General features: G+C 37.6%; 1 protein-coding gene across 1 annotated transcript in view; it reads left to right on the top strand.

Annotated features, from left to right (window-relative positions):
- Nucleotides 1-2212: 2212 nt before the first annotated feature.
- RTN4 (reticulon 4) overlaps nucleotides 2213-23785 on the top strand; it is a 74648-nt gene continuing 53075 nt past the window's right edge. The window contains exons 1-5 of the mRNA XM_074167986.1: nucleotides 2213-2368; nucleotides 6881-7138; nucleotides 8444-8672; nucleotides 10631-10696; nucleotides 16968-17081. The gene's annotated coding sequence lies outside the window, so the exon portion shown is untranslated. The remainder of the gene's footprint in view (nucleotides 2369-6880; nucleotides 7139-8443; nucleotides 8673-10630; nucleotides 10697-16967; nucleotides 17082-23785) is intronic.

The following is a 23785-nucleotide window of genomic DNA, read 5'->3' as shown; positions in this document are numbered from 1 at the left end:
CGTTGTGCTGTTCTGCAGCCCAGGTTGGGAGGGAGATCATTCCAAGTTCCAAATTGCCTCAAGTGGGGGTTGCACCACCACATAGGTTGAGCTCATTCCCGTTCTGGCTTTTGCTTCAGAAGCTGGAAAAAAGTTTATATTCTAGACTTTTATTTTTACTACCTTCAAGAAGGGCTCACAGTTTGCTCTGTAGCTGATTTATCTCTTATCTTTTCTTAATTTTTATTGTAACTGTTTGATATAAGCATGGTCCCAGGGCCTATTCCAAGACAGCTAACAATATTGGCTTTAAAAAAAAAAGGAGGGGGAAAAAATACTTTCTTTTTTTCAACACTTTTTTCTGTTTATTGTTCTAGGCAAATAGAGAGCTGAGATATGAATACAGTAGGATGGCTCATAGGCAGTGCATATGCGTGCTGTCAGGTAGTCCATCATAGGCCTGGACTGGGGATGAAGTTTAGCAAATATTGGGCCTTATAACAGAAGATGGTAGCCAAAGAGTTGGATGTTACACAGGAACAAAACTCTAGTCCTAACAGAACATAGTGGTGGTGTTATCTGTCAGCACCTGAATTCCAACTTGCTCGAGCAGATGTGGAAACACTTTGAATGCCAGGCACATGGCCTCTGAGTCCTTGGAACACTTGTAGTGCAGAAGGGTCTAACCATAAGTCTTCCCTCTTCTAGGAAATTCTCTGTTGTCTCTTGGAAGAGGGGATCTAGCTGGTTGCGGTGGAAGGAAATACTGGCTTGCAGGGGTAAATCAGTGTGCCCAGCTGCAGCAAGGCTTGATCGGTAGAGATAAAAATACTAAGAGCTGTGTTTTTCATTCTTTTCTTTTTTAATGGAACTACAGGAAACCTCCTTTGAACTGTATGGTATGAGCATTTCAAAGTCTTCATATTACTCATGCAGTTTTAGTAAAATTATGTGTTCTCCAATATCCAGGGAACAAAGAAGAGTATGTAAAATAATCTCTATTTGTTCAAAGATGACATGTCAAAGATGATCCTGTCTTCATCTTGGAGTCACACTCCTCTGAAAATGCTACTGTCATGAGTCTGTGGACCGTGTTAGAGAATAGGAAAATGAATATGTGCTTATCTGAAAATTTATTTTCTTTGAGAGGTAATGCCCTAGAGTCTGGCCCACTGTCAAAAACAGTGGATAGCCTAGGAGAGGAATGAAAATTAACATCACAAGATTTGTATTTGGTATTACTAAGGAGAACCTTGCTTCTGCAGAGCATGAGGAAATTCCATAACAATTTCAGAAGACAGTTTATTAAAATAAAATTGAACTATCCTGGAGAAGTAAATTGCCTCAATTAGAGGGGAGTTTTGGAAATGAAGCACTCTGAAAAGTTGATTCTGGCACCATACTGTAAGCAGGCTAAATTAGCCCTTGTCTGATGAATGAGTCATGGGATAGGTCTGTGACTCTCTTTACAAGATAACTTCTTCAAATATTGCTAGTAAAATGTTATATTCTGCACATCCTGCTAAGAAAGGGTGAGGCAGATGCTGCAGATTTAAATCTTTGACACATCCCATCTGGTCATATGGTAATTTAAGAGATGACAAAATAGAATGACACTGACAAAAGGAATTTCTATCCCAGTTTCTTTAGTCATGAGGCAAACATGCTAGATGAACAATCAGGGTGACATCCAGTGTGTTGGAAGTGCTGAATTACAGTTCCTGTACTGTTCTGAAATCCATCACCTCCTCTATCGGGCAAAGTGTTTGACCCCTTCAAGCTGGCAGGCATGTGGCCAGCTACGTTATCTCTGTTGCGATGCTCAAATCACCCTCTTCATAGACATAGCTACCAAAATGTTACTATTTCTATAGAATCTCCTAATACAACTCCTTTTCCAAAAGATCTTGGATCAAAAAAAAAATGTTTACTTCTTGTGCCCTTGATCCTTGTGACTGTGGATGAATCTGCTCTCTTTTTTTGAGACTTAAGAACATGTGAATTTTCCCATTGTTTAGCCTGATCTTTATCTAGTGACTGTGAAGTTGAGCCCTTGGAAAGGACATAGAAGAATAGCAGCTGCCTGACTGTGAGAAAGCACTTTGGCTGGCAGTTTGTGAAAGAACACAGTCTGTTAACTGGTAGTGATATAAATATTCAGGAATGGATTGACAGTATGCAGGACATATGCCTGCTGGGAATAGTGAAACTGACACATGACTTTCCTTCTTTTGTACTCCTTTTGTGATGGCATGAAGTGTGTCCAGCAGAACTTTCTTACCTTCCCTGAGACAAGCTGTTAGAGGACAAATTGAACTGAGTGGTGAGGAGTTTTTGTTGGTGGTGTTTTCCACATGGTTTCAACTTCTGCAAAAAAAAGCCAGAGCTGGTAAGTGAATATGGTTTAGATAGCTTGCTGCACCTGCCCAAAAGTGCTGAGTCTCAAGGCTGCTCTTGCTTCTCCTCGACTGAAGAGAGGCTGTGTAAATGACAGGGAGTGCTTTGCTGTTGGCTACATTGGGCTATTTTTTTTGTAGTTCACTTCATTGCCTATAAGTTTGAGGCCTGATGCAAAGGATAATTAATTTTGCTGATGGTGAAGAAGCAGCTCTCAGTGACAGTTAGGGGGCTGCATTTAAAAGCTAATTAATATGGTGACATCAGAACTGAAGATACATATTCCCAGAACTTTAAAACTGATTGTTAGAGCCCTTTTTAACTTACCCACTCTGGGTCAGATGAAACTAGTATGATTACTCAAAAGCACTCATAATATCCAGATGGGTTCAACAGTAGAGCTAAGCTAAGAAGTTGCAGTTTTACTTACCAGTAGACCAAAAACTGCATCAGATCTGAGATTTTCCCAATAATATAGACTAGGACCTAGATCTGTTTGTGTGTATTATGCAGTTATGTGTGAAACAGAACCATTTTGTCTATGTACTTGTATTTATGCCCTTTATTTCCCCTTTTCTCTTTGGGCTTTTGTGTATGCAGCAGGAGTGCACCTGAGACGAGCTCTGAAAATTGCAAACTACCAGACAGTCAAAGGAAACCAAGACTGACTTTTTGCTTTGTTCTTGCTGACACATACTGTTTCTACTTCACATTCTTACATTGCTGAGAAACTCTGTCATCTGTAAACAAAAGCAGCTCATGCAGTATAGAGCTGAGTGTGTCCAGAATGTAAAGAGGGAGCTATCTGTAGTCAGCCTACAAGAGCTTGCCACATTATTTCCATGCACACAAAAACAAACTTACTTTTTGGCACCAGATTTACTGCCCTGAGAGGTAACCTTTCTGCAGCTAATCTATGTTATGTCAGGATTTTTTTCTGAAGACTTGACTGCCGTATTCTTAAGCAGTAAATAAAAAGCTAGCGTTAAGTTGTGAATTACGTTCCAAAGCATCAGTCAATATTGTATTAAAATTACAGCACTTGGGATTACTGTTATATTGTATAGTCTTAACTAGCAGCACCTGACTCAAGGCTTACCGAATACTTCTCCATACCCTTGAAAAGGCAAGTAGCTTTGGTACTACATTGAGTAAATTCTTGTAGAATTTCTGTATTTATTCTCAGTAAAATATTCATTGGAATTTGATGCTGTAGTATCTTTAACATTTTGTTTTCTGTCCACTTTTTCTGTCCTGTCATCCCCTTATGAGCTCTGAGGATGAAAAAATCAAGGCTGAGTTGTGGATTCCTTTCTGAGCTGTTCACCAGCATTTAACCAGTAAGGGCCAGCTCTGCCCTTGGATTTTTAGAAGTGTAGGCCTAACTAGGAAATGCTAAGACTGCAGGATTATAGCTGAAAAAACAAAATTTGGTCCCCGTGGTGAAAAAACAGAACATTTTCTCAGCCAAAAGTTGAGAAGTGGACTGGCTATATTTGTATTGCTGCAGTGACTCATTGCAAGACTCAAACCAAGAGGGCACAACTGGCTCAAGATCCTTAATCGAAGATATTTATGGCAATGAAGCATTGGCAACAGTAAGCTGGTGGTAGGCAGGTGGCAGTGCACAGAGTACTGCAAGGGGTCTCCCCACATTTGAATTTGCTGTTATATCTGCAGCGGTCTTCTGTCTTCTACAGGGGACTTGTAGTTGGGCTTAATGGGCTCTGACTAATGACTAAAAAGGAAAAAAGATGAAGAATTAGCTCCTCTCTGATTTTCCTTTCCATCTTTCACCCATCCTTGACAGGCTGTAAATGGATTTTCTGTAGCTGCTATGTTTCACTGGGAAAATCAACATGGTGTCTTTTTAGATGATTACTTGCTATCTATAAGGTTTGTGCTCAGCTCTTGCACTGTAACAGTGAGAGACTGAGAGGAAACAAGGAGTCCTTTCAGTTACCAAGTGAGAATTCCATCTGGGGTGTCTATGGGAAAAAAATGCCTCAACGCTGCTCATCCCCAAGGCAGTAACAAGACATGGCTAGCCTCATCGTGACCTACCACGCTCTGTTTGCAACCATCATGACTACCTGGCTCCTCTTTAAACAGCTACAATGGTGCATTCTCAAACATGCTGTGTAAACATCACAGAGAGAGAAGAGACTACAAAAATGCTCATGTTTTCTACATTCTTTTAGTCCACCATCTACATTTTTAGAAGGCTTCAGATTTCGAGATATTCATGATCTAAACTATGTAAAACAAACAGCTTTTTTTGTTGATAAGTTAAGAAATGTAAAGTTTTAGTTTGTCCTTCAGGCTTAGCAAGTAATTCTAGCTTCAAGGAAACCTCTGTGGAGTAAGTTCCGTGATGTCCCATGTTTGCACTGTATTTGCAGAGAGCTTGGCATACACAATATCACAGTGTTTGTATGAAGTGTGTTGAGTCAATATTTCACTTCTGAAGTCCTGAAAAAGAATGAGGAAGATTCATGAGCTGAGAATACTGCTATCTGTATAAGAAAAAAAAAAAAAAAAAAAAAGAAAAAAACCCCAGAGAAATAAAGAAACCTTTATAATTCCATTAGAAAAAAAAAATGCTGTCCATATTGACAGTAAGTCCTTACTTTGGTGAGGCTGTAAGGCCTGCAATACGGTAGGAAAGGAAAACCATTTTATACAGGAAAGTATTTTTTTCAAAGCTGAAGAACCTGAAAATATGTGGCCTTTTTTTCCAAGTATATGGAGTCCCCAAACAGATGTAGACATCAACTTCTTCCAAAAGCCCAGCACGGTTATGCTGCTACACTGTGGTGAAAGAGAGAATGCAGAGATTATTTAATTGGAGGTTCCTACCAGGGCATCAATGGAAAAAAAATGCCCCTGTGCTGATTTTAAAAATGTGCTTTGGCAGGTGAAAACTTGTGAAGGACAATGGAGGATGGAAAAGAGAAACCTATTTTCACAGAAGGGTAAATGTATAGACAATTTAGACTACAGTTTTTGGCTTAGTACATCTGAAATATTTGAGACAATTTTATGTGGCATGTTTCTTAGAGCTGAGGGATATCTTGGTTTGTTTTAACAAAAACATTAACATTTATTAAGTTTGTGATAAGCTTATTGTCAGTTTTAAACTCAATCCAAAAAAATATATTTCGTTTTGTGAAGAGATCATAAACTCTGAGAGCAGTGCAAATGAGAGAGAGTTTCTCTTGACCAAAACTTGAAGTGACACAACACCAATCAGGTACTTGGACTCTCACAGGTGTGTGAAGTTTTAAAAAGGAGCTATTATAGTAAGCTTATCTGTAGTTTGCCAGTATTGCAAAGGCATTACATAGGTTGGTTAAGAAAGAAAAGCCATTTCAGCACTCTGCAGAGTATGTCTCAGTATTTTCAGAGCTGAAAAAGGTTTTCTTGGCTTTTGCTTGCATATCCTTTTTGTGAAAGGATTCAGATGCTACTGCTTGTGGTTTGAAGACTTCATTGGTTTAAGAACGTAAATGTTGGCAGCCTACATAGAATGAGTGACATGTAAAAATTTATGTAGTATAGAGTGATTTTACCTAATCATGAAGACACAGGTATTTATAGATTGCACAAAGGCTTGTTGCCTGTAAAATAACAAAATCTGTAAATATCTATTGTTTGGAATTGGCCTCCTAGAGCACTTGCTTTCAATATGTAGGCCACACTTGAAGGAAAGCGTCAAACAGCTTTGAGTTGTCATTCTTCCCTACCTTCCTTCCCTTTTCCACCAAGCCATACCTATATGCACAGAGCAGTGTGACTTTTCATCTCTCTTGGCACTGAATAAGAAACCCACAGTCTTCAACAATAAATTGACTTGCTTTAACTAGGTAACATATGGAGATAAATTTTATGTTTACAAAGGAAGGTAAGTAGTAGACAGAAAATGAATTCTGCTGTCTACTACTCTAGAAGTAAGCCAGAAACAACAGTAAAGCATGTTGTAGTATAGAATAGTGCCTTGTATGTGTCTGTAAGATGGTGAAGTCAAGCTATGAAGATTTAATGGCTGTTGAACTTGGAGTTGGGGTGGTCTGGAGTCTAAGTCTGGGGGAAAGATTTGCTATCATTTCAAAGCTGTGTGTCCTCTTTACTATTCAGCAGTGAATTTTTTCACTATTCCCCAAAATAAAAAAACTAAAACATGTTTTTGTTTAAAAACCATTAAAAAATTAGTAGACATTTGAAGAAAACAAGCATAGAAAGATGGAAATACTATAGAGGAAAAAAGGAAGATGATGTGGACCAAACAGAATGAAGGCAGAGCATGTTGAAGTGAGGTCAGAAGTTGCTTTTAGAAAGTTTTCATTTTGAGGATTTGGGTGTATGATTTTAAAAAAGAATTTGATTCCTTCTTTGTAAAGAAAAAGAACTAAAAGAAGGCAGAAGTATTTAAGAATTCATGGCTACGGATTGGCTATTGTTCTGTCCCCTGAGGACCTTATTTGGACCTTTTGTTTTATTGCAGGAAGTTGTCAAGCATACTTTGACTTCAGCATTGATGTGGCAAAGAAAGTTTGAGACAGCAGAGAAGGCCACTTCCTCAGAAAATGTAATGACTCAGAGGTGACAGCAGCTGAAGTGACTCCCAGTGAGGCTCAGAGTTGCTCAGCATTATTGTCTGACTGGGCTAAATCAGTTCCCTGACACCATTCTTAGAGATATGTTGGTGAAAGCTCAAACTGGAGAAGGCTCTGCTGCGTCAAAAGGAAGAATGGTTTGTGAGGTAATATATACTATAGCTGACTGAAAGATGACAACGCATTGCAGTCTGGGATATTTCTTTTTAAAGCTGTTGTGTCATGCTTACCAAATAAAAATTGAGAAATGAAGAGGCTATTCCAGGCTCACACTTCCGGACTTTGCTCTGCTTGCATTTACAGTTAGTAAGTCTGTTTCTTGACAAGAAACAAGTGTATTAACATGGGCAAAATAAGTGTAGCGTGTAGCACAATTATAATGTACCTTCAATTAACATAAAATTATATACACTTGTAATTGCTAGTTTATCTGGTAAATAACTGAAATAGACTCAATCATTCATTTCTATTTGAACTCCATCTGTAAGAAGCAGTGGCAGATTTTCTGAATCAGATATATAAAATAACTGTGATAGCTTTTGTTCATCCATAAAATGAGACATTTGAACATGGTAGATCACCCAGCATTTTTTATATCATGAAATAATGAAGTGGTAAAATGCTCTTAGTACCCTACAAACAATACACAATGGAAGTAAATTACCTTGGTTCAGAATTCCTTAATGAACACCTTAAGATGGGTTTCATTTGTTTGGGAGGTTATTGAGATGTTTAATGTATTGTATAGACAAGAGAATTTTGGTCAAAAACTTTGAAAAAAATTATGCTTATCAGAATCCTTATTAATGTAGCCTTGATGCTGTATAATAAGGGAGTCCAGTTTCAACTTGAAACCTGTATTTCCAGCACTGATACAATTCTGCATCTTGGATGACTGAGAAACTAAGCAATTGTCACCTCTAATCTGTTATATCTCAACATGGATGCTCGTTGTACTGCTCGTTTTACTCATTGTAAAAAAAAATAAAAACAAAAACAAAAAAACCCCAAAACACCAAACCCAAAAGAACCCAAACCAAAAAAGTTGCCATGACATCTTATGTCAACTGAAGGACTAATTCACTGCTATTGTTGGTCTTCCTGATTGAAATCTGTGGGTAGAACCAATGTTAATATAAATGCTCTTTAATAAGAGCTCTGTGCCTCTCTGCATCAGCTTCCACCATAGGGAGAGTTCAAAAGGAAGGAGCTGGGAGCCACCACTGGGAGCTCCACTGGGAGCCTTTGGAGAGCAGGGAGACTGTTCAATGGCTTACTATCTAGTGAAACTATCTTTCAATCAGGTTTGTCCATTGGAAAGGTATTTCCAGTAGTTAGCAACAAGTTTTCCTTCTTTTCAATGAATATAACCAAATTGTACTTCCAACAGGGGGACCAGATACAATTTGCTTTCTATTTTTAGCCTATGTCATAATTTTGTTTTGGTGCAGGTTCAGGTACATAGACTTATATACACAGACTAAACAAAGGAGACAATGAACAGTGCCAAAAGAGCAAGATGAAAGTTCCTGAAAGAAAAATCCATCTTGTTGAGACAGGCTTTAATTTCATTTTGGAACAAGGAAAGAACAAAAGTCATCTACGTCCACTATTGTGGGGGAAGAGAACGCAAAGAATGATTGATACAGCATGGAAATGAACAAGAATAATTTTAGTCATGTGAGTGAATATTTTTTTTTTCAAACAAAACATTCAGTTTTAACCATCTCAGTTTACCTACTGGCTACGCCCTTCAGTATTTTCACTTTCTATGGCAGTACTTTCACTGATCATTTCTACAGTTGGACATTCCACATTTCTTTTTTCTGTCTAGAGATAAATACCAAACATCTTACAGTTAAGATGGTTGCTGTCTGGGTTAAAAGTGGGAAAGCAGTAATTACTGGATTGTTAACTTTATTTGGTCAGAATTTAGTGAAATACTTTTCTGCCTAACTCACTGCTTGATATTTTTAATGCTTGAAAAATGTTTTGAATTGAAGGACTATATCATGCAGTGTGCATGACTGCTATGAATCAAATCCCTATTAAAGGTTTTTACCCATCCATCTTCTTTTCTTCTTTAATGGAACAAATATTAAATAAGATCACATTTGGGAAAGTCTGAAGTTGTGATATCTTTCAATTATACTTAAGTATTGTACTAGGGCTAATTCTACAGTCCCTTGGGGCTGTACAAAAATAATGGGAGCAGGCATTTCAGCAAGTTCTCAGAATTAATTCCTGAAATTCAGGTCCTCTCTTTGGAGCTAATTCTTTATGCACTTATGTATTGGTGTTAAGCAGTAAAGGCTTGCTTACTTCCTTGAGTAAAATTCACATTTGCAGGTGAGGCTTGTTGAATATTCTTGGCTTCTGTGTAAATGAGAAGCAATATAAATCAAACTAGGCTGAAAATATTTTTCATTGCTGTTGCAATCTTGTTGCTTCAATACACAAACAGAAACATACAATTTAGGGAAAGCTAGAAACTTAGTAAGATTTCTTGAAATATTTAACAGTGCAAAGACCCATTTTTGATATCTTTGTAATGATGTAAATTTCTACAGTCTAATGTGTCTGCTAGATGTGTAAGGTCTGGAAATAAATTGTTTTGCATTTATGATGTCAGAGGAAATATATTTGGCATAGACTGCTTCATAAAAAATTAACATACATCACTGCCCGGCAGCTTTGTTTATCCTGTGTGTATTAAAGGCAATTCCAGTGGTTTTTTTACTGAGTGCTGTCATCTTTTTGGATGAAGTCTGCAATATTTATATACGTGAATTATTTTATTTATGTGAATACTTTTATTGAACTCATGCATGTAAATATTTTCAGCATGGAGTGTTGATCAGCATAAATTCTTCAGAGAAATTATTACAATGACTAAATTTTGGCTCCATTGTAACAGATAGGATAATTTAAACACATATCAGAAATACATTTATAAAAACTTCAGTGGCAAATACTCTTTTTAAAATGTGTTTTGAGAAAGGACATATCACTTACTAACCATTAAGAAGAAATTTACAGGAGTGTAAAAACATTGGATTTATGTATGTTGTGAGATAAAATTTAAATTTTTCAGATAAACTTGTCTGTGCAAGATGTATTTAGGAATGTATGTATTCATGATAGGTGTATTTAGAAAAGGGAGATTTTTTTTAAACTGACTACATTTGAAAAGAAATTTATTGTAAAGGTTGTGGGCCAAATAAAATCTGGCATCAGTGTTTATTATCCTGTTGATTTCAGTTGTATTGCATATGGTAAATCAGATTTGGACCACTTTACTATCAACAACTTGTTGATCTTTTTTAAAAAATATCAAATTTACATCTAGTTGTGATCAAGCAAATTTCTACTGAGGTTACAGTCATACCAACTAATTTCAGACCATATCAGCCATTGACCTAATTTTTTACATAATGGGATACTTAAAGGGGTAGACTTTGGTCTTTACATGGGTGCATGTGAACACTCAAATATATTCTACCATTGGCCAAAAATCTCAGGCAAAGTCTTCCCTGTAAGTTAAATATATCTGGATAAAGTTATAAAGTCAGATTAGTACTTCACATTGCTGAATAAGTTTCACCAATAGAGTCATTGAAATGTGTTTGGTTTCCTAGGTTTTCCTGCTACAGTATCTGTCTTACTGAAATCTTTCCTAATACAGATTAAAATTACAGATTCAGGTAAGAACACTGCATTTATTTTTTTCTTGAACCACTGAAGTGTAGGCATTCAGAGACACGCATCAAATCTTGTAATTTGTATTTTCTAACTGTGCTATATAGTGTAAAGGGCTTCAGCAGCATCTTTCTGTACCAGGATGGAGTTCACTTTGTATGCCTTGCTTTATTAACTGTGAGAAGCACACCAGCACTAGAAATGCGCAACTGATAAGCTGATGCACTTTTCATCTACTTGGAGCCTGACTGACATCTTCAAACACTGTTGTATCTAAACAGCTTGAATATGTGACCTCATTCCTTAAATACCATCACTCGAACAGCTCTTGTTGCTAAAATAAAAGCAGTGTTGATTCTCTGTTGTGAAAATTCCTACAGACCCTCTGACAAGTGCAAACTAAACCACACCTTCTTTTACTACGATAAAAATGATTGCTTATTTGTAGCAATGACAGTGTACCTGTAGCAGCAATCACAGCGAAGTTATCACTCGCAGGTTTTGTCACATTCACTTTATGTTAACCTGTGACTGTCACAGAAAGCTCTGGCACATGGAATAAGACTAGGAAACACACCTCAAGGAAAATGATCCCAGACAGGTAAAGTGGGAGAATATTGGAGTTGAGCCAAACTTTCCAGTAAGATAAAAAGAGGCCAGTATCAGCCTTCTCATTTTATGCTGTATTTTAATGGTCAGAAGTAAGTCTTCTGTAATGCAGGCCTCTGTCAGTACTTTGCTAAGTATAACAAGGATTTTAAAAAGACAAGCTATGCCCTCCATTTGAACACAACTGTGTTTCTCTGGAAACAATGTTTGTAAGTTTTTTCCCAAGAGGTGGTATTTGGAAAAGCTGAACTTTTACTGGGAAGCTGAAGTATTGACTGGTTAAAAAGAAGCTTAAAATTTTTTATCTATGAAAACCATTTTTGTGAGAGAACTGATGTCCAAAACCCCTGCAAAGTAAACAAAAAAGAAAAAAAAAATAGTGAACATATTTATTGACTGTTGTTTGACAATTATTATTTTGACAGTTATTTTGAGTTTGGTTCTTAAAATAGTATTTTGAAATGCAATTGTGACTACATATTCGCATATAACTTTTTTGCAGATGCGTTTATGACTATAGATGCAAACTCTGTTACTTGTTGGGTTTTGTTACTCTTGGCAGTATTGAGTTAAGTGCCATTAAGGCTGAAGGGGTCATAGGGCAGAAAGGACATTCAGGTAACTGCCAGATCTTTAACATAATCTAGACCTCTCCCCGCAAAAGCTAGCTATAAATTGTTTTAAATTGTATTTTATTTTCAGAATATAACCTAGTTTTCTTAAAGTAAAAACTTTTAAAATATAAATCATGCTGTTAGATCCAGTCCAGCAAATACTTCTCTACTAAGCACAGTTTTGGAGACTAGGTAGGGCAGGTTGTGGCTATGAAGAGGCACACAGGTATACCAGCTCTGCAGAATCAAGACTTGTTAGTTGGTATACAAGTGAATCAGAGTGCTTACAGTTTTATTCATGGATGTAAGGGTCAAAAGAATAAGGAATTGGTGTTGTCCTTGAATTACGTATTGCATACAACCATGATTTACTTACTGAAAATTTTACTGGATTGAAATAGAGGCAGATTAAGTGGACAGATTTATACTAAAGAGCACTCACTATTTTTAATCTTTTCATCCAGTAATATGAACTGCCATCAGGATCAGTCACCTATTGTTACCTATTTCTTAAAGCTCAGTATTACATTGTTATGGGAAGAGTGTGACCAATAGTGACTATTTTAATTTATAACAACCAGATATAGAATTTACATAAAAAAAAAGAAATTCAGTGTAACTTTGGATGCCAAAAATGCATTTTAGGGAACAGAAAGGGAAAAAAAATCTTGAATACAATATGTAACTTTGGTGATCACAGTGGGTTGAACATTTCTGCAGGAGAAAGACAGTAGGTGTAGTCAAGTTGCTAGTTAGCAGGGCATATTTGTATACCTGCTGGTGAGACAGAGAGGATTCATGTGAGCTGTTTGGCACTCAGGAAGGTGAGGAAATTGCTGCCTTGGAGAAAGCACTTGGGTCGAGATTCTGCAAGGCTTTAAAGGTCAACGGGAAGCACCTTGAGGCCAATATTGAATGTGGCTGGCAACCAGGGTAACTAAGTCACTAATAGAGTTATATGCTTACTCTGTCTGCTGCCAAAATCTTTTTGTAGTAGATGAAGTCTATTAATTCTGCATGCATACACATCAGCAGAAAGGGTCTAACATTACGCTGCTCTAAATGGAACAAAACGTAGACATGAAGAAGAACAGTTGCATCCAAAGAGGCAAGGAAGTGTATTGGCAATATTCCCAAAAACAAAGGAGAAATATTTCACTCCCATGAAAGCACACTAGTTGTGCACTGGACCAGAGATTCCTAAGCTCGAGAAAGAGCAGTAAGAGATGCTGCAAAAGAAATACAGAGTTTAAATTGTATCTAGATAGCATGGACATTTTCTCTGTTTATATTGCATTAATTTGCAGACTTCTTAACACTGCATACAGAGGAGTCAGGTGCACTGACAGTGCATAGCAGTGGCAGATGGAATAGTGGTAATGATTTTTAATTACATCTTTGTGATACTTGGCATATGAATAAAATTTAAGCTTCCTGATAATTTTATTAGATCCATAAGTGAAAAATTTACAGATTGAAGGAAAGAACTGAAAATAGTGCTGTGAGGAGATCCTTAATCAGTGATTTAATGAAGTAGTTAAATCCACTGTAGAACACAAACTGTTTTAAATTGGAAACATTGGACAGTTTAATCTTTCTATCAGATGTTCAGAGAAAATAAAATACGCTGTTGTATAAAAAGCAGCTGGGACACAGGGAGAACGGCACTCATATCAGTGCTCTGTAAGAGGTCAATGACAATTTTAATTGATGCTATTTCAGTTCTTGTGGTATGGTGATAACTAGAATAGAAATATCTGAACTGCTTGTTCTTAGAAACATGTGGACTTTATTCAGGAGAATCTTCAGCTTAGAATCAAGCACAAAGATTAGATGAAATCTGTAGATACAAGAAAATGGGTGCAGTTAAAAATTGTTTTATGGGTACATCCCATTCCATTAATTTCTGAAAAATACAAGGAGTAGCAACATTCACTTATTTTCAAAGATACAGTTAATAGTTAAGCCAGATATAATTAAAAATGCATGGTACACAAAACCTAGTATGCAGTTTAAAAAAAAAAAATAAACAACAATTACTTTAAAGATTTCATTTCTTGATTTTTTTTTTTAGACTTTGCGGAGCCCTTTTATGGATTTTTCTTTGTCAGCCTGAAATCACAGCATGGTCCTACAAAACCTGTTTCTTGATTTCTTTGGTGTCAGTGTTGCATACCATCCCAAATAGAAACTGTATTGCGTGGTGGGAATATGGGCTCAAGTTTGAACAATAGCAGTAAAACCAAACCAAGTTCAGTTTTGCTTTTTTCAAATATAAAGAGGAAGATTGCTGCAGGCCATTAGAGACAGTAACAGGAAACACATTTTGGAGGTAGAGTACTTCTAATGTTTTTCTGTGAAGAGGCCTACTGTCATTCATTAAAAAAAAAAAAAAAAAGAAAGAAAAAAATTCTAGTTTTTGGTCTTAGCTATGTGCTGAAAGCTTGCAGTAGGGTATTGGGAAGCATTTTTTAAAAATGGATGATCTTTTGACCTCTCTGGACTAGACATTGTGAAGGCAGACTTTGGGAGTCAGATGGTCCCATCCACTTCTGTGTTTCTGGAATGTATGGTGAATTTGGTATCAGACTTTAGTTTGGAGTGTTATTCTGCACAGAGATATCTTCTGATACCATGCTTTTCATGTAGCCCACATTTCATTTAGTTAATTTTGAACCACTTAAGCCTAACTGTAGCAAGCCAGATTCTCAGCTAACACTAATTCCCAACAGTGTGTTGATTTCAGTGAAGGAGCCTCAATCTATACAAGCTGAGGATCTAACCCTGTAACTCTTTGCATAAGAAGATTGGATCTGATTTTAGTGACAATTCTCTTAAATACATAATATGAACTCTCTAATCTTTACCCAAATTGGTAGAAATTAAGGGTCACTTCACTTTTCCCTGAAGCAAATATACATTTGCATGATTTCACACATTGCGGTTATCTTTTGAAAATGTATAAAGCTGCGACAAAGTGCTGTGGTATCCTTAGAATAAGGTTGTGCTCCTTACACTGCAGAGCTGTGTAGAAGAAAAGCTCCCTCTGGAGAAAGGAGGGAGAGATGATTTCTGCAGGGCTGCCCAGAAAGTGGTCCACAATCCACAGCTCTCAAACTGATGCAGCAGGGTTTCAGATCTGTTCTTGTGGTACTTCAAACCCTCATAAGCACTGAGGATTACATTAATACAGGTAAATTTATGTTAGAACAATGCCAACTTCTTTTTAAGTGTCCTTTCTCCCCCCTCACTAGCTGTGGTTCATGTTGTTTTCCCAAACTCTTGCCAGTTTAGCTCACTTGTGTTTCTGACTGTCGCACCAGTCTCTGGATTTGCAGTGGCTATACTGGAGTCATATGTCCACTGAAGAAGTGATGAGTTAAATAGTTGCATCTCTTGCACTGTTCATTTCCAAGTTTGAGTACCTTTTGATTTTTTTTTTCCCCAGCTCTACTGTGCTTTCTAGGTTTTAGGTGGAATCCTTCTAAAATGTTTTAACTACATTAAAGGTTTATTAATAATAAAGGTTTGGCTTATTATTATACACTCAAATGTCTTTTCAGCTTTTATTTGTGGGTGGGGTTTTTTTTTTGATTAATAGTCATTTGAGGACAAATTCATAGTTTACAAGAAGTTTAATTCTAGTGGTATACATAAACATAGATTAATTATTCATTAAATGAATGCATAGTTATTTCAGAATATTGTCTAACTTAGAGTAACACCTTCCCATTTTAATATCTTTATATAATAAGAACAAGCAGAATGGAAGGTCAGGCTGTACAGTCCATCCTCATCATACTAAAAACACTAACAACTCCCTCTCAATTTCTGCCTCATCTTGCACCAGATTTTAGTCCTCTTGCCTTCAACTATCCATAAACAACTGCATTTTACTGTAGTAACATGCACTTACCTGAGTGAAAAACTGGTCATTAGAAATAAGTTTTGAATGAGAAGGGAGAGTAGAGAAGAATACAGGCTTAAATGTATATCTAAAATAACAGAACTGAGTCAAACTATAAATACATCCAGTGCAGCAAGGTAACTTGAAATTAGATTTTCATTCTTTGTGCCTCATCAGTTTCTCTGCTTGTAAGGAGGATTTTATGCCCTTTCCTTTTTTCTGTCTTCATTTCAAATAACAGAACCGAATCCAGATATTAATACATTCAGTGCAGCAAGGTAACCTGAAATTTCATTTTTCACTATTTCTCTCCCTCATCTTTATTTGTGCTAGAAAAGGGGATTTCTTGCCCTTTCCTTTTCTTCATCTTTTACCATTTCTGTATATTGGGCTCATGATTCATTTAACTCTTTTTTTCTCCTACCCCTCTCATGTCTGACCACAGACTTCTCTTTCAAAAACTTAGGGATGAGAGTTCCGTTTTGTTTTGCCTATTTTCTTTCTTTTCCAGCTGCTGCTGACTGACACTGCTTGGCTTGTCCTCCCATCCAGGCTGCAAAGCACCAGGAACTTGCTCAGCTGTCATTCACAGTTTCTGTGCACAAATTCCCACCTTTCTCATTTGCCATTTGAAACTCTTCCCTACCAAACCATCGCTGACAAGCCCTGAAACTCCTAGCTTCAGTATTGCGTTGCTCTCCCTGAGAAAATTACTTCATTCAGACACATAGACAGGAACAGCCTGCCATTCTTCATGCTTGCTATTTTAGATGGCCATTATTTTTGGAAAAGTATCCCACAGCTTATGGCAGTGTCAGAGTTTCCATGTAGCAGCACTAAGAACACAAATACTCAACATTATCTCTTGCAGTGATCTTGTGGGTTCCTTATTCAAGTATTGCCAAACCCCAAACCCACCTATCTTGTCAAATCCCATGTGACGTTGCCCCAGGTGACATGGCTACAAATATCGCCTACACATATCCCATGCATCCGTGTGTTGCCAGTATTCAGAAAGGATTTTAAAACAAATCAGTCCTGTGCTGACATGAAGCCCAACATGAAGCCGAATAAATTGTAATTAAATTGTTCTGTATATTGTGCCATTAACTTCATGGAAATGATGATTCTTAAAAATTTTTGCAGTGTGGGTTACCAGCACCGGGTTCAGCAGTGCTTCTAGCTGACGTGTGTGGCCTGTCTGCGGAGTCGGGAGAAATCTGATTGAAAAAGGAAAACATAAACCCATGCTGGCAGGAGGTATTTATAATATCTATGTATCATACAGGGGCTGTGACCAGGGTTATGGGTTCATTCTGTTACGCTCTGTAAATAGGACATTGTGTAGTGTTGCCTTAGAAGCTTACAACTGAGGAGAACTCACAGAAGTGTATGCAATTAGCTATAATATAATGTATAGTGCCTGAATTTGTTGTCTGTTATATTCTTGTCTGCCTATGTATCTAAGGATACAGGATGCTATCTAAGGATGTACAGGATGCTATTCCTAGCTCACTGAAGATCAATTTTTTTAGCCCCGCCCCCTTTTTTTTTTTAACCCCTCAATGCATGTATATATTTCCTTGCTTGCTTCTAGATCTATCTTTCAAATCCAAGAAAATCCAAAACATCTGCAAGAGAAATCAACTAACCAATAATGGTAGGGAGCAAACTGACTGCTCTTTTTCCACTGACCTCTTTGGTTTGTTGTTACCTCATTTTTCCAAAACACCCCCATGCAACATGTCTTTCATCCACCTGTTGTATTGTGGCTTATGAACTGTGTGTAGGAGGAACTGACTTCATAACATGCCAGTACGTTGCACAATGCAGGGAGCCTTGGTACTTGACCAGGAAGCCTAAGTACTCCATAGGGTAAACATGAACCTAATTAAAACAGCCAGTCAGGCTAGAGACAGCTTATTTTGCTTTTTTGGTTCATACTTTGCGTATGCTTTTATATAATAGCCTTTCAGTACCTAAAGGGGGCCTATAGGAGAGATGGGGAGGGAGTGTAGCGATAGGACGAGGGGTAGTGGTTTTAAACTGAAAAAGGGGAAACTTAGATATTAGAAAAAAATTCTTTACTGTGAGGGTGATGAGACACTGGAACAGGTTGCCCAGAGAAGCTGTGGCTGCCCCATCCCCGGAGGTGTTCAAGGCCAGGCTGGATGGGGCTTTGAGCAACCTGGGCCAGTGGGAGGTGTCCCTGCCCAGGGCAGGGGGGTTGGAACTGGATGATCTTTAAGGTCCCTTCCAACCCGAACCATTCTATGCTTCTATATATGCCACACACAACCTTGAATGCATAAATAATTAGGCTGAAGGAATATCCATAATCTGAACTGAAATTTCCAAGGCAGAGAAGAAGATAAAATCCCTAACAGAGTGTGTTTAAAAATTACATATTGTTAGGAATGCAATAAAAATTTAAATGTCATTCAGTTGCCATAAAATGATCTAAAATTGAACCCATTGTCCTGGGTCTGGCGGGGATAGGGTTAATTCTCCCCAGGACCTAGCAGGGACACAGGTATTCCATCCCACGGGAGCCATGCCCAGGGGGTATCCGGAGCTGGCCGGGGACGGGGAGGGGCAGGAAGTCGGGGGGGGGGGGGAAGAGGAAGTCATCCCCCGGGGGAGCGGAGCGGTCGGGGGGCGTCCCGCGTGTAGTCGGCAAGCGGTGGTATCGTACTCGTGGTTGTATATTCCTCTGTCGGTGTTATTGTTGTTTCTTGCTCCCTTCGCTGTTCTGTTAAATTGCCTTTGTCTCAACCCACGAGTTTTTGCCTTTTTCTTCCCATTCTCCCCTCCCGGCCGCGCTGGCGGTGGGGGCCCGATCTGAGCGAGCGGCTGCCCCCTGGTCCTTTGTTGCCGTCTGAGGCCAAACCACAACACCCATGTATCATACACTATGTATTTATAAGGGGACACCTGATTTTACTGTTAAAGCAGTTCAAATAGCACTTACTATTTCTGAAAAATATGGGAGATGTTACCTGTCCTATTTTTAAGAATAATATGTTTATCTTTATATTTGGTTGCAGTTAGATGGATGCTACATGAAGAAGTAAGAATTAACCAGTCCTGGGCTGTTTTAGTCTGAGGGAACTGAAGTTAATAGTTTTAGATTGTGCCAGTTGCCAGTGCTGATCTTTCTATTCTGTGTGTCAGCAGCTGGAGGTCTAGTCCATTTTAGCATCCTTTTTTGTCTGCTCCCATCTGTCTTCCCTCTTATCCCACAGTGGGATACATAAATTACTTTTACAAGTTCAGCATCCTTGGCAGCAATGGAAATGTACTTGGGGGAAAAAAAAAACAAAAACAAAAAAAAAAAAAAGGAAAAAAATAAACAAACACACAAAAAAAAAACCAACCAAAAAAAAACAACAAAAAAGAAACCACAAACAAAAACAAAAAAACAGAAAAAAAACCATGCGCTAAGATCAGGGCAGAGAGTAACTATTACCCACTTCACAGGAAAGCCAGGATAGAAGTTTTGATGAAGTATTATGTTTAGTTAGTATAAAATGCACATACATCTTGGTGTCTCACAGCCTTTCTTTCTGTTATATTCTTGAAGAAAAATACAGGGTATTTTGCTTCAAAGAAAGAGTTCGGTACTACTAAACATCTGTATGAACTTCAAGCTGTAAGAAGGGCTAAACTAGGTCAGATGAGCAGTAACATGATGACAGTAATGATCTGGTGAGATAAGTTGTCTAAAATTGGACTCAAATTGAGGATTCATCTGAGATGAGTAGTAAAAGGTAAGCATGGCACTTGCCTAAGTGCTGAAAAGAGACCACATGAGTGATCAGAGGTACATCTGACATCAGTTACATGAGCATGCCAAAGTATGAAGAAACTGCCTGTATATGGCCTGTGATCAGACAGCTACCGAGCTAAATAGAGGAGCTCATAGATTTAACTAATAGGAAAAAGGAGGCTGTCTTCTTACCATTAAAAGAATTTATTTGAAATGGCAACCCATAGGCCTGTTGTTTTAATTTCATTCTTTATTAATAGGATACTTACAGTTTTACACTGTCAGGAATACAATGTGCTGAAAGAATGATTAAAATCGATATGTCACTGCCCATGGCAGGGGGGATGGAACTAGATGATCTTTAAGGTCCCTTCCAACTGTAACCGTTCTATGATTCTATTAATTCATTGACAGCCTATAAGTATGTATAAAAAATCTAAGTAAATAGGGATTAGGTAAAAATAAAAATTGCAAGCAAAGAGAAATGGAGAATGAAATAAGTTTCTGAGGGTAGACACCACCTGCCATCTTAGCTCATCTATATTAGCCATCTTAGTTTATCTACATTAGATTCAGGAAGGTTGTAATGTGGTCCATCAGAGATAGTACGATGCAAAATTTACAAGAATTCCATTGAATCAATTCAGTTGGATAAATCTTAAAGACTGCTAGTTCTAAATTCTGAATTTTCTAAAGCTTAAAGTAAGATTTGGATGACAAAACAATAACATATAGCTAGTTACCTCTAAAGCCGAACTGATTTTTTGTTTGGTTTTTTTTTTTCAATTTATCCAGGCATTTCTGCCCAGGATATGGTCAAGTTATCATCATTTCCAGGCTCATACATTAAAACTTGCATTATTTAGCAACCTGATTCTACCTGATGGAAGAAAACCAGTTAATCTTAGCTAATAGCCTGTGCTGAAGTAGTAATTTGAGCAGATGTTACATGGTATTCAAGTAGTCAGTTTTTACTGAAATATGTTAGTTTTTCACAAGTTACAATGAAAAGAGTAAAAACTATATTTGCACTGAAAAAAATGCATTTGAAAATAGCTTAGAATAAGTGATACCTGCCAAACATCATGCCCTGGACCTCAATTTTCTTTGGGGAATGAAGTAGCCCTATGTAACTTCTTTTTCATGTGCTATTTTTTCAAGACCTTTTCCTTTTGTTTCTGCTCCTTTCCACAGGATATATCAAGAGAGAATCCAGCCTACAGGATTTATTTTTCCTCCTTTTTTTTTTTTTTCCTGTCCTTGCCAAAACTGTAGCTGCACCTAGGTAGCCTTCACCACAGTTCTACTGGCATGACTCACCTAATATACATCCCTACCTACAACAGTCAGAAACTAGTTCCAAAACCAGTAAAACTAGCAAATTCAGGTTTCCTATAGCTTTAGGTCTTATATTGATTGCATCTCTATTCTGGAATATCTTCAGTCATTCTCACATCTCTCTTATCCTCCTTTTTGGTTTTGCCATCTTGGTAAAAGACAGACACTCTTGTAAAAACTACATACTAGCTGATTGCTCCCAGATGGAATGGGGTAACAACTGAGTTTTCCTGGTTCCCTCTCCACTGGAGACCTCATTGGCTCTCTGTAATTTATCCAGCTGCTGATTTTTACAAAACTATCAGGAATCTTCTGCCACTACCATAGTTCACTGAAATTGTCCAAAGTGTTCAAAAGCTGGAGTGTGATATGTGGGGAAAGGTGAGGGAAATAAAGGGCTTCAGGTATGATCAGCTTGATGCGATACTGAGAAACCAGGGTAGGCGTGTTGAAATTTTTTTTAGCTGTCCTATCTTTGTCCGACCCAGATAAAAGGAAGAGCTCCCTAAGTGCTTATAAAACAGAAGAAGCAGTCACAGCCTTGGTGGTGTCTTCCAAAGCCGCCATTCCTTCTGTCTTTGGAAGTCAAAAATGCACTGCAACCCCAAAACACCACCATAACTTCAGTGAAGACTCCAGCTGCTGCAGTCTAATAAAAGCATTTACAAAGGACAAGTCATTAAGCAGTGAGTAAAGTGCTAGAAGATGGTGGGCTGGTACCTTTCAAATGTGATTTAAAATCAGTACTGTTGCTTCCAGTGTAAACTTTGCTTGTATATTCAAGTTTTATAGTCCCAGTAGCAATGCCATCAGCCTTCTCTATAGTAATGGTGAAAATGTTGCTACTTTCAATCTGTTCACTCCTTGGGCATATTTGGCAGCCAAGGGAATAACCCTGAATGTTGGTTACCAGATTGTTTCTTTCTTAAGTGGACAAATAACAATGCATAAAAAGAGCAAAAATTGATTTATAATTTAAATTATATGCACTTTTCCTTTAAAAAAGCAAAACAATTTAAATCCAAAATTATTATAACATTTATGGATTCCTGAGTTTTAAAAAAAGATATTAAAATAACGTAGATAAAATAACATGATTTCAACAGGTCATTCTTGCTGTTGGAGTTGAAAATTCCAGTCACCAAGACAGTGGCATCACTTGCTCTGCATCTGAAATCAGAACGGTGGAGCTCCCAGACCAATTTTTACCACCTGCATCTTCCCCTGAATACACAGGGAACATGTTTTCCTCAATTGTTTTTTCAGCAAATTCAGCTCAGTCACTTGTACATTCCAAGTTAAAAAATCAGAGGTTGAGCACTCCTGATTTAGACAGAGGTTAGATACTCATGAGCGTGGAACATGCCATCCAAATTCTGCTCCTGCTCTAAAACTACCTGTAACTTGTACAACTATTCTGTCTGTGCTCTAATTTGCGATGTAATGAATACTTTCTCCTTTCTTCCACCCCCTGGGAATTGAACGTCACAAATATGCCAGTCCAAATGGCCTTAAAGGTACTGGGCATCAATGGACTTTCTTCCCTCCATTGAACCCCAAGACACACAGGGACACGCATTGCTGGTTCATTACTTTAATTACAGTGTGTGGCATGTTCACATAAACCAGAGCAGAACTACAATAAAACCTTAAAAAAAAAAAAAAAAAAAAAGCTAAATATTAAGACCGAAAAGTTTTAATTTAGACACGTTCATAGGTATAGATTTAGGGATGCTGAGGTCTAAACTTGATATTGATTTTAAGCATTCCTGTTTAAATGAAAAGACGGGAGAACACGAATTAGAAAAAGTAATTCTGATAGTACCTTGATCTGTTTGAATGAGGTATAATAGAGAATGGATTTTTTGTGCCTAGGTTCAGTGAAGGTGCTGGTCCTTATGGTTCCTCACGAGTGTAAAGTATTATGGCCAAACTGCTAAATGAATAATTTAATTGTATTTATTAAAAGTGGGGGGAGGCTGAAGAGTAGCAATATTAAACCTGAAGTGGGGAATTACCTGTATTCTGGATAATTTGAAAAATTTTCACCATTCATTCTGATTCCTTAGAAAAGTTTAGGAATGCTCACAGAGAGACTCAGAAGACTTAACATTCTTGTATGTTTAAATTTTCTACAGTGACCTGATGAATTTAGAAAGTGGTATTAAAAATCGTTTACTGTACATCATTCTGCCACATTTCCATGGTTTTGTTTTGCTAATACACTCTTATTAACATGCGAATAGAAACATTTGATTCAATTTTGGTTTTAATATATTGCATCATTGTAAGAATGAAGGGTAAGTCTTTAGTCTTTATTAAGGACTTTTCTTATTGACTACATGCTCCTTCAAAGTGTCCAACCCTCACCCCCCTGACTGGGTAGAGAGGAAAGGACTTCAAGGAAAATATTTATTTTAAATCCACACTACCTGCTTATTGGGAACTAGTTAGTCTTACAAGTTAAGCAGACTTTGCTGGTGTCAGTATTTAGATAGGAGGTTATCCAAGAACATGGAAGTGCTACAGGAAATGTATGAAGTTATCACACAGAAGTCTCGTCTCCAGTGTAAACAACCTCTTCTTTGGGTGTGGAAGGACCCCACTGCTTAGGGTCCTGAATGTCTATAAGATGTAAAATTGGTATCTTAGCTGTGTTTCATCCTTTAAGACCTAATGGTTCTTTGCAAGGGAAAGAGTAGTCAAACCAAAATCCAATTAACAGTGGATTCCTGTGCAGTTTTAGTGAGGTGAATTCCTCAAGTCACAGTCTCATTTGCTGCAGAGCATTGTGTATTATCAGTCGTTGCTTTGATTCACTTCAAATGCTGGTATATTTTAATGGTGAGAAAATATA

This window comes from Numenius arquata, chromosome 2 (assembly GCF_964106895.1).
Source record: "Numenius arquata chromosome 2, bNumArq3.hap1.1, whole genome shotgun sequence".
Lineage (NCBI taxonomy): Eukaryota > Metazoa > Chordata > Aves > Charadriiformes > Scolopacidae > Numenius > Numenius arquata.
This window is presented reverse-complemented; position numbering and strand designations above follow the sequence as displayed.